Source organism: Triticum dicoccoides, chromosome 2A (assembly GCF_002162155.2).
Source record: "Triticum dicoccoides isolate Atlit2015 ecotype Zavitan chromosome 2A, WEW_v2.0, whole genome shotgun sequence".
NCBI lineage: Eukaryota > Viridiplantae > Streptophyta > Magnoliopsida > Poales > Poaceae > Triticum > Triticum dicoccoides.
This window is the reverse complement of record NC_041382.1, coordinates 776,868,831-776,878,684: the sequence shown is the minus strand read 5'-3', so window position 1 is coordinate 776,878,684 and position 9,854 is coordinate 776,868,831. Positions and strand designations below refer to the sequence as shown.

The window sequence follows — 9,854 nt, the reverse complement described above, 5'->3', positions numbered from 1 at the left end:
TAGATTCGGTCCACGCCATGTTTTTTTCCGTTCTGCTAATTTGCCCATTTATTCAGAGACTGCTGTTTTTTAGAAAACCCCTTTAGGTTCATGCATATAATAACTCACAAACCGTGCATCGGATTAAAACAAACTTAATATGGAAGTTGCTTAGAATTCTGTCTAGTTTCATAATATGTCATTTTCATCCATGTTTAAAATGCTTAAAATGCTGTTTGCGTAAATTTGCTCCTATGCCATGTTAAAATGATTTATTCATAACTAATTAACCGTAACTCCGAATTTAATAAACTTTATATGTAAATGGGGTGGAATTTTGCCTAGTTTAACATGGTGGCATCATCTTGCATGTTAAACAACTCTAAAATATGGTTTAGGGCAGAACAGGACCTAACCTAATATATGCACATGAGGAGTTTCCGGATTTGTTGTTCGTTGCTTCCGGCCTCCTTTAACCTTGACTAGATAGGTAGTTTTACTTTGCTTCACCCTCTTGCCATGTTTAACAACATTTAATATTGTTAGGGTACATAAATGAGAGAGAACTAAATAATTGATGTGGTGTTCCGTCAATATGCAACTCGTTGCATATTGAGCTCCACTTAATTTGTAGTGTGGTTTGTTGCTCTTTGCCATGCCATACCATGTATCATTAAACCGGACATGCATCATACTTGATTGTGCATCCTGCCATGTTCATGTCGTGGTTGTTTACTATGTTGTGTGCTTCTTTCCGGTGTTTGCTTCTTCGGGTTGGTTCCGGTAACGTCGCGTTTGTGAGGACCCGTTCGTCTACGTCCGTTTGTCTTCTTCATGGACTCGTTCTTCTTCCTTGCGGGATTTCAGGCAAGATGACCATACCCTCGAAATCACTTCTATCTTTGCTTGTTAGTTGCTCGCTCTTTTGCTATGCCTATGCTGCGATACCTACCACTTGCTTATCATGCCTCCTATATTGTTGAACCAAGCCTCTAACCCACCTTGTCCTAGCGAACCATTGTTTGGCTATGTTACCGCTTTGCTCAGCCCCTCTTATAGCGTTGTTAGTTGCAGGTGAAGATTGAAGTTTGTTCCTTGTTGGAACATGGAGATGTTCTTCCTTGTTGGAACATGTTTACTTGTTGGGATATCACAATATATCTTATTTAATTAATGCATCTATATACTTGGTAAAGGGTGGAAGGCTCGGCCTTATGCCTCGTGTTTTGTTCCACTCTTGCCGCCCTAGTTTCCATCATATCGGTGTTATGTTCCCGGATTTTGTGTTCCTTACGCGGTTGGGTAATAATGGGAACCCCTTGACAGTTCGCCTTGAATAAAACTCCTCCAGCAAGGCCCAACATTGGTTTTACCATTTGCCACCTAGCCTTTTCTTTCCCTTGGGTTAGGCCAGCCCAAGGGTCATCTTTATTTTAACCCCCCCGGGCCAGTGCTCCTCTGAGTGTTGGTCCAAACTGAGCGATGTCCGAAGCTACCAGGGGCAACTCTGGGCTGGCCCACCCGACGTCTGGCTCATTCGGTGTGCCCTGAGAACGAGATATGTGCAGCTCCTATCGAGATTTGTCGGCACATCTGGGTGGCTTTGCTGGTCTTGTTTTACTATTGTCGAAATGTCTTGTAACCGGGATTCCGAGTCTGATCGAGTCTTCCCGCTAGAAGGTCTATTCCTTCATTGACCGTGAGAGCATGTCATGGGCTAAGTTGGGACACCCCTGCAGGGATTTGAACTTTCGAAAGCCGTGTACGCGGTTATGGGCAGATGGGAATTTGTTAATGTCCGGTTGTAGAAAACCTGAAGTTGATCTTAATTAAAATACATCAACCGCGTGTGTAACCGTGATGGTCTCTTGTCGGCGGAGTCCGGGAAGTGAACACGGTGTTGGAGTTATGCTTGACGTAGGTTGTTCTAGGATCACTTCTTGATCATAGTTGTTCGACCGTGCTTTTGCCTTCTCTTCTCGCTCTCATTTGCGTATGTTAGCTACCAAATATGCTAGTCGCTTGCTGCAACTCCATCTCATACCTCTTACCCTACCTATAAGCTTAAATAGTCTTGATCGCGAGGGTGCGAGATTGCTGAGTCCCCGTGACTCACAGATACTTCCAAAACCAGTTTGCAGGTGCCATTGAACCGAGCAGGTGACGCAACCAAGCTCAAGGAGGAGCTCGATGAAGATCTTGTCCTTTGTGTTGTTTCGTTCCAGTTGATCAGTAGTGGAGCCCAGTCGGGACGATCGGGGATCTGTGTAGCATTTGGGGTAGTCTTCTTTTATTTTGGCTCCGTAGTCGGGCCCTGATTGTACTTGGATGATGTAATGATTTATTCATGTAACTGTGTGAAGTGGCGATTGTAAGCCAACTATGTATCTCTTTCCCTTATCTATTACATGGGTGGTGTGAAGATTACCTCACTTGTGACATTGCTTTCAATGCGGTTATGCCTCTAAGTCGTGCTTTGACACGTGGGAGATATAGCCGCATCGAGGGCATTACAAGTTGGTAATCAGAGCCTTCCCCGACCTTAGGAGCCCCCACTGCTTGATCGTTTTTAGCAGCCGAGTTTGTGTCTAGAAAAATGTTTTGAGTCATTTAGGAATTATATATCGGAGAGTTTAGAAATTCTTTTTACTTCCCAGTCTCCTCATCGCTCTGGTAAGGCATCCTGACGTAGAGTTTTGACTCTTCTCTTCTCAAATTTCACTAATTTTTTTTAGGAACACGCGGGTATCTTGGAATCGTTCCGATGGTTTTGTGACGAGAACATTGTCTTGGTGCCTCCTGTCAGGGGTTTTGTGGCAGTGTCCCGGGGAGTTGAGCTCCGAGGTGTTGTCGTCACAATTTTATTGTTGCGGTTTCTGGAATACCTGAGTTTAGTACGCCGACATCGAAAATCTCTTTTATGCAGTTCGTTGGTGAGATAACCTCGACGCCACCCAGTACTGGGGCGGGAGTTCGGGAGTATTGCCATAACTCGTATAACAGATGCTTTTCGAAGGTTGAGGTAGACGATTTCCGAAGGTTTCTTGGTTATGTGTTGAAGGATGGATACAGCTGGATGTAGGATTTGCTAGATTTGGGTGAGATATTATGCTTCCCCTGTATCCCCAACACCTGATTGCATAACTGGGAAAATTTCGGGAGTTTATAAGTGGGAATTCAAGTAGCTCTTAGGATATCTTTCCGACAGATGTATGATATGAAATTGGGGTTTGACGTCTAGTGGTCCGCCTATTCACGGTTGGTTTTACAGTGGTCTCGTTGTGTCTTAAAGAGTCCTTGGCTATGCCGACTCGGGGACGCTTCGTATGTCATGTGCACTGCCTTGTACATGATGGTGCTATACGATCGAGCCCGTGTAGGCCCCACCACGAAAACTTCGGACGAAATCTCTATCATATGTTTGTTCTGGCTTATTCTGCAAGCCAATCCTTTGTTTTTGTTTTGAGTTGTGGTATTCGAGTTGCTTCGATGTCAAGTGTTGATTACATACCTTCCTCGAGTGGTGTTCTCATATTCCTATGTGAATACTAATCCTTCTCGATCATTGAGTTTGTCATGTCAATCCTTTTCAACCGGCGTGTTTCTCTTCAAGTGGATCCGATCATTTCAACGTCAGCAAGATCAATTACCAGTTCTTCTCAACGGTGTTTGTTTCATTCGTCTCAAGCTGCCTTTGTTTTCCCGCCCACCCACCCTCTTTTCTTCGAGGACTCGGATGTCTTAATCAAGTATCATTTTATTGATGTGAAGTCTCTTCTTTCTTTCCTTTCAATGTTCTTACCCGGTGTTTCTCATGAAGATTCTAATGGAGCTTCAAGTTCGTCATTCTTCATTCTTTTCATCTCCGGTGGTTCCAAGTCAAGCTTTGTTGATCATATCCTTTCCTCGTTTCAATGTTTTCTCATGCTGGTGCAATTCTTAATCGTTCACCTCTTGCTATTCTGTTGTCCTGGAGTGCTCAAAATATCTCAGAAGGCTCGTTTTTTCGTTCAAGATCAGTTCAACCTATTTCGAGGATGTTAGTTCATTCAAGTCATTTAATTCAACCGGTGCAACCTCTCTTTTAAATTGTTCAACGGTGTTTTCTTTTGAGTGGGCCCTAACCCACAGGTCTTTTCCCAGTATCTTACCTGACTCTTCTTATTTTCCCGAAGCTATCCAAATTTCTTTTCGAAGTTTGACGTAAGAATGAATTGTCATCAGTCAAATGTTTTTCTCCAAGATCTTTCAAATTCTTTTCATCGTTGGCTCAACCTCTTCGTTTTGATTCTTCCGGAGTGTCTAAATAATTCTTAGTGGTGTTTCTCGTCGTCATTCTCAACATTTGAATACCGAAGAAGAGTTTTTCCTCCATATCTTATTGGTTCTCTCAGAGACTCGTGATTCTAGCTTGTTGCCATCCTCTCGTAATTGTTTTGATCGCGAGTATTCTTTTCACCTATCCGGAGTAATTCAAGAGCTTTCTCAGTTTGTTATCCGGAGTCCATCAATTCAGGTTTATTCATTCTCAGCTGTCAGTTATCATTCTCCTATCTTGCCGGTGAATCAATCATATATCCTCTAATCAGTTCTTGATCTCTTCGTTCTCATGTATCTAAATCCTAGCAAGCATCTTCGTTCATTTGCTAATTCTTACCGGTGATTCACCCCTTTACTTCGTTCGTTTTCAATTGTTATGGTGGTTCATTCAAGATTTATTTTCCTTCGTTATCATATCAATTTATTCATTGTTCCAATCCTACCGGTGGTTCGTTGAAGACCTTTCCAAGTTGGCGCTATATCTCTTTTAATCCTTTCTACGAGAATAAGTAGTATGCCAAATTCATTAATTGTCATCAATTTAATTGGTGGAGGATACGCATAACATAATTCTTATTCTTGTTCCATCCAAGTGATTAATTCCTTTTTTTGGAGTGGTTCATCATATCATATTCTCAGTTCGAGATGCTTTATTTTTTCTTTCCTGAAGTTCCAAGCTCTAATTATCACAGAGATCCATCTAAATCATCGCAAGGCTTCACCTTGTGTTTTTTTTCAACTTCTTTTTTTTTTCTCGTTATCCTTTTGTTACCGGAGTTCTTCATGAAGGTAATACATGATGGTTCATCAATGATTTAATTGTATTGCTTAAGCCTCGTGGGCATATATATAAAAATACAATGATCTACTTAGAATACAAGACAAGCCAGAACAAATTCTATTCTATCTCATCTTTCCTAATAAACATTATACTCAACATGAGTGACTACAGTGAGCCGAACGACATTGTGTGATTATGTTTGGCATGGCAGGCTGAAGCAATAACATTTGATATAGACATGCTCTACACCGCAAACATTATACCTCGCTTATTGTGAGCTAGTGAGTGCTTACTCTCGTGTGGTCCGACTTCGGCTGATTGTGAGCTAGTAACGCGGGGCACCACATTGTTTTTTCGTTTGTTCTTCTCAGCTTCGTTTCCTCCCCAGTTTTACAGGTCCCGTATTCGTATTGGTTAGTTTTATGTTCATTTCAAAAAAAATTGTTTTTCTATTTTCCCTTATTTTATTTCCGTTCTACCCCTTTTTTCCTTTTTGCCTATTTGTCCTTTTTATCTAAGAACCAATTTCGACGTACAAAAACATGTTCTAAAAATACAAATATATACATATAATATTTTCTAAAATATGAATATTTTTTAAAAGAGCATGAACACTTTCAGATCTATTTTAAATATGTGGACTTTTGATCTACATAAAACAATTAATGCTAAAAAATAGATTACATAAACATGTTTTACATAAAATATTTTTAAAAAAACTTAAACATTTTTGTATTATACAATTAACTAATTAATTCATATGTGCAAATATTAATTATAGCAAGTGACTATGTTTATTACTTTTTGGATATATTTTGGTCGGCAATATGCCATCGCACGCGGACGTGGAGTATGTGATCACGAGCTCACAGGAGCTCGGAATCTCGTACGTCAGGTATTGCATTGCGATTTGGATAATTCAATGTAGCATCAGGTCGAGGGGCCATGTGGGACAGATTAATCCAGATATACAACTGTATACGCACCTGCCTTGCGGGTCCCTGGTTACACGGACGTTTGCACGCCATGGACGGAACGAGGCAGAGCCGTGGCTCGACATGTCGCCGGCGTCCTGATCCGTGGATCAGATCCGGCGCTGGCCGGTAACGGCGGTAGTGACCGGAGTTAATGCGCTAGAGGGGTTGGTCGTTGGCAGCATCTACCTCCTACCTCCAGACCTCGCTTCCTCCATTGCCGAGAGCGGTGACCCCATGGAGAAATCTGGTGCAACAAGGCGACGACCCGCTGAGGGAAGCATGGAATTCTTGATGCAGGTATGGGTCTGCTTGCTGCTGCTGCTCATTGGACACCATTTTGTTATAGAAGACTTGTCAGAGATCTGATTTGGCTGCCTCCTATCTTTGGAAGCAGCAGGAATTTGCTAGAAGAGGTGAACGGGAACAACCTGATCATGGAGAGGCACCGTGAGGACGCCGCCGGTCGTAGAGTTGCCGGCCAGGACGGTGTCGAGTGCTGATGGCCAGATTTGTGCCGAGGGCGCTGATCCAGGGGCAGGCAGTGCAGACAAACCTCAAGCTTCAGAGCACTCCATCCAGCAAGTTGACCAAAAAACATCTGGATGGACGCAAAGGTACGAAGATTAGTGGTGGGAACTAGGTTTGTCTGTCATTAAGCATTGTGCTGACCACGCAGGATATATTGACAGTAAGTCATATATACTGTAGTAAAAATCTGAATATGTTGTTGGTACAAATTAACTGAAAAGTTATATGTGGCATCATTAGGAGACATACTGTTATAGATACTAGTGTCTAAACAACAAAGTGTATATCCACTTGGGTAAAGATAACTAAGTCTGCACAATATGTATTTACAAAATTACTAGTGAATGTAGTTTCAGGGCGTACTGAACTATACGAATGAACTGAAAATTTCTGGCATACTTTCTCGACAATGCAAGGTCTGAATTGGGGCTGCCGCACTAGGCAGAGGCGGTTCGGAATCGGATATGGGAAGAGCAGGCTGAACGTATACCGGACAATGCATGCAAGAGATAGTATGTGGCTGCACGGTATGAATTTTTTGTGTTCATTTTTCAAAGTTTCTGATTTGGGCATTTATCGTTTTTGCCATGAATAACTGAAATCATGCTGATCAAACTATTTTCAGGGGAAACCAATAGTTGAAAATACACACACTTGTCGGTGTGAGTGCCCTGCCCTTACAAGATTGCTGCGTTCGAAGGACAATGGGTGGTACATAGCGGAGCATCGTGATGAGCACAACCATTTGTTGTCCCCCTCCTATGGACACACAATACACTGGCCATCGCACAAGCATATCAACATGTACCGCAGGGATCTAGTTAAGCAATTGTGGCAGAACAGTTAACCTTGCAAAGGTGTACAGCATAACTGGGAGCTTCTTTGGCAGGATGGAAAATGTACCAGTTCACGAAAAGAGCATTGCGTAGTCTGTGTGGCAAAATTAGTCGTGAGCAAGCATAAGATGACGCCAGGAAAGCAAAAGCAAAGGTGTACATCATAATTGCTTCCAGGAACTATGCTCAAAGGATCCACAGTTCACATGTCGAGTTCAGGCGGACAAAGAAGGAAGGATGAACACTGTAATGTGGGCAACTGGCAGCAGCAAATTGCAGTACAACTTCTTCCGAGATGTAGTAACATTTGATACAACCTACAGGGCCAATCTATATGACATGCGGTTTGGTCTTTTTATGGCTGTTAACAACCATTTTCAGAGCATTATACTAGCTGGTGTGCTGGTTCGTGATGAGAAGGTTGAAACATTTGAGTGGGTTTTCGCATAATTTATCAGGATAATGGGCGGTACTGCTCCACAAACAGGTATCATGATCTGAATTGCTATGTGAATCATATTAAAACTTCCTCCTGTAGATCATTACAGACCTGACACTGAAATGATGTGTTTGATTTTCATATCAAAATCGAGCAATGGTAGTAGCAATAAAAAATTTGATGCCAGACACAACTCACAGATGGTGCAAACGACACGTGCGGAAGAATGCAAAAGAGTCCTTGGGTCCTTTGTACTAAAGAAGAGTGACTCCCTTCCTGAATTTCATAAGGTTATTAATCACATGGTGACCATAGATGAATTTGAAGAAGCCTGGAAGTATCTTGTGGAGAAGTACAACCTGAAGAACTACACTTACATGAAGTAATTGTATGAGATCCAACACAAGTGGGCGAAGCCTTATTTCAAAGTGTATTCTGTGCTAAAATGACGAGTACATAGCGGAGTGAAAGTGCGAACCACATGTTGAAGAATTATGTGCCTCCTGGATGCCCGATGCATAGTTCGTGAGGAAGTACATGCATATAGTTAAGAGATGGACCCAGGATTCACATGATATCCCCCTGCCGCACCTAACTCAGTACCAACGGCAGCCGTGCTCAGGAGAACCCGTTTAGTTTCAGGCATTTCAATATGTATATGCACGCAATGGAGCTTGTGCGGATGGGAGACACCGAGACAGTAGTGTAGAAGCATATGAGCACATGATAAAACTGTTCAAGCATTGTGAGGTTGAAATGAAACCATACACAGAAATGAGGGACGGCCTAGGACTGGAGGACAGGTTGGCTGAGAATGGAGATGTTCTGAATCAGGTTCAGTCAGAAGGCGTTGTGTTGGCTGCAACAGTAGGTGGACATGTTGATATGGAGAACGGCGGCAACAATTCAACACATAAATTGGGAAATATGCTTGCAGGTTTTATTACCTCCAGCTAAGCGCAAGCAGATAGGGAGGCCTACCATAAGTATGGATAAGGCACCAGACGGAGGGTTGAGTAAACGGACCAGATTCTGCAGCATTTGTCGGCGACAAGGCCACAAGAGAACAACTTGTCCTGATCATGGTGATGTACCGAAACAACCACGAAAGCTGGCAAGATGCAAGAATTGTGGCGTTAAAAGCCGCCGTCGAAACAATTGTCATAAGGCGGGTGAGCTGAGACGGACGTAAATGTGTGAACTATGTGACCAGGGAATGCCATGAACTTGTGGTCTATTTGTATAATTAGAATTTGTAGCTTGTTTGTTGGACATGTGCTTATAAAATATTTTGCTTTCCATCAGACCTTGCTTTGACAGTTTATAATGTTTAATGGATTCTATGGCATAGTTGGTAATGACTCTAGTATTCATAAATTAGACTTGTTCAGTGTGAGTGTATTGATACTACAGGGTTGCAATGTTCAGAGGGATTTCATGCCCAAATTTAAGATTCTGCATGATCTTTTTTATTTGAATTACCACGTGTCAAGTACATGCAGCAGATGCATCTGCGTGGCTTCAATCAGTGGCATCAGAGGGTGTGTGGGATGGGTTGAGCTTCGTTCTCACACGGTGCATCTGCAGTGAGCAAGTCTGAAGAATACAGACATGGGAGCGACTTCTCGATTCAGGTATGCATTGCCAGTCCAGTGATTATCCATTCGCTAACTGTAAATACGCGTAGACTGATGTGGTGAACACTGCAGGCTGCTGCATCTTCGGAGGCGTCAGTCAATCAACGAGCAGATCCTAAACCGGCAGGGAGTGCACACTCGGTGCTTTCTTCACTGTCGGATTATGTGAGCACATGGTGACTGACCATTACAAAACCATTTTGGCCTGCGTGTTAATAGTTTGTGTGGTGTTCAGGATATGAGTGAAGGTAATGGTAGCGACGCAGAGGTAGCGAACAAACTGAATGGTGGGATCCAACTGCAGAGGAGGGCCATGCGGATCACGATCCAGCGTCTGCTAACTCGACGGCCATCTCT

General features: G+C 42.7%; 1 long non-coding RNA gene across 2 annotated transcripts; it reads left to right on the top strand.

Moving 5' to 3' along the window:
* The first annotated feature begins 6,502 nt into the window (after positions 1-6,502).
* LOC119352472 lies at positions 6,503-9,218 on the top strand. 2 transcript variants are annotated; one of them, XR_005170174.1, is made up of 4 exons: positions 6,503-6,671; positions 7,002-7,112; positions 7,211-7,908; positions 8,061-9,218. It is a non-coding gene; the product is annotated as an uncharacterized LOC119352472 (long non-coding RNA). The 2 variants fall into 2 exon arrangements; XR_005170173.1 differs by having other exon boundaries at positions 7,211-9,218.
* Positions 9,219-9,854: the final 636 nt, after the last annotated feature.